At 33.0% G+C, this 881-nt stretch overlaps 1 long non-coding RNA gene across 1 annotated transcript in view; it reads right to left on the bottom strand.

The window, feature by feature from the left end:
* Positions 1–418: 418 nt before the first annotated feature.
* The window catches only part of LOC107875183, a 4,853-nt gene continuing 4,390 nt past the window's right edge, over positions 419–881 (bottom strand). Inside the window, exon 3 of the long non-coding RNA XR_007056322.1 lies at positions 419–557. This is a non-coding gene — a long non-coding RNA (uncharacterized LOC107875183). The remainder of the gene's footprint in view (positions 558–881) is intronic.

Raw genomic sequence — 881 nt, 5'->3', positions numbered from 1 at the left:
CTGAATATGTTGTCGTCAACCTAAACTATCACCGAGTACTTATTAAAACACACTTGAAATATCACCATTTCCTATTAAAGTGAATTTAGTTTCAGTGTACGCTCGAAAAAAATTATATATTGGTTAGTTGTAGTTCCTTTTATCCTATTTTTAATTTAACTTTAAACATCAGACGATGTGCTTCCTCCTCATCATAGAATACTGCACCAGTTCATAGATTCTTCTCTGATAACATGATCCATGAGCAGAGGTCGATACAAATAGGATGATGATTCACGACTCGGATCATAAGGAGGAGAGTTGTGGTAGGTCGAATCATTGTAAGGTTTATTATCAATGTAGATATACATATGAAAAATCACTAAAGTATCAACAAAACATAGACTCTAAACCAATGTTTCAAAACTACTACGAGTTCAACACTAAAATTTAAACAAACAGTAAATTCTAAACTCGTCATTTCAAAAACACGACAAGTTCAGTACTAAGAACTTTAAACATCAGACGATCTGCTTCCTCATCATCACAGAATGCTGCACCAGTTCATAGGCTCTTCTCTGATAACATGATCCATCGACAGAGGTAAATACAAATAGGACGATGATTCACAACTCGGATCATAAAGAGGAGAGTTGTAGTACGTCGAACCATAATAAGGTTGACTAAATAAAATCATTAGGTTCAACCAAACACGTTACATTTCAGACACATAACATAGATATACATATGAAAAATCACTAAAGTTTCAACAAAACATAGATTCTGAACCAATGTTTCAAAACTACTACGAGTCCAATACTAAAATTTCAACAAACAGTAAATTCTAAACTCGTCATTTCAAAAATACGACAAGTTCGATACTAAGAACTTTAAACATCAGA

Source organism: Capsicum annuum, chromosome 6 (genome assembly GCF_002878395.1).
Source record: "Capsicum annuum cultivar UCD-10X-F1 chromosome 6, UCD10Xv1.1, whole genome shotgun sequence".
Taxonomy (NCBI): domain Eukaryota; kingdom Viridiplantae; phylum Streptophyta; class Magnoliopsida; order Solanales; family Solanaceae; genus Capsicum; species Capsicum annuum.
Note: the sequence above shows the minus strand (reverse complement) of the source record. Positions and strands in the feature narration are given on the sequence as shown.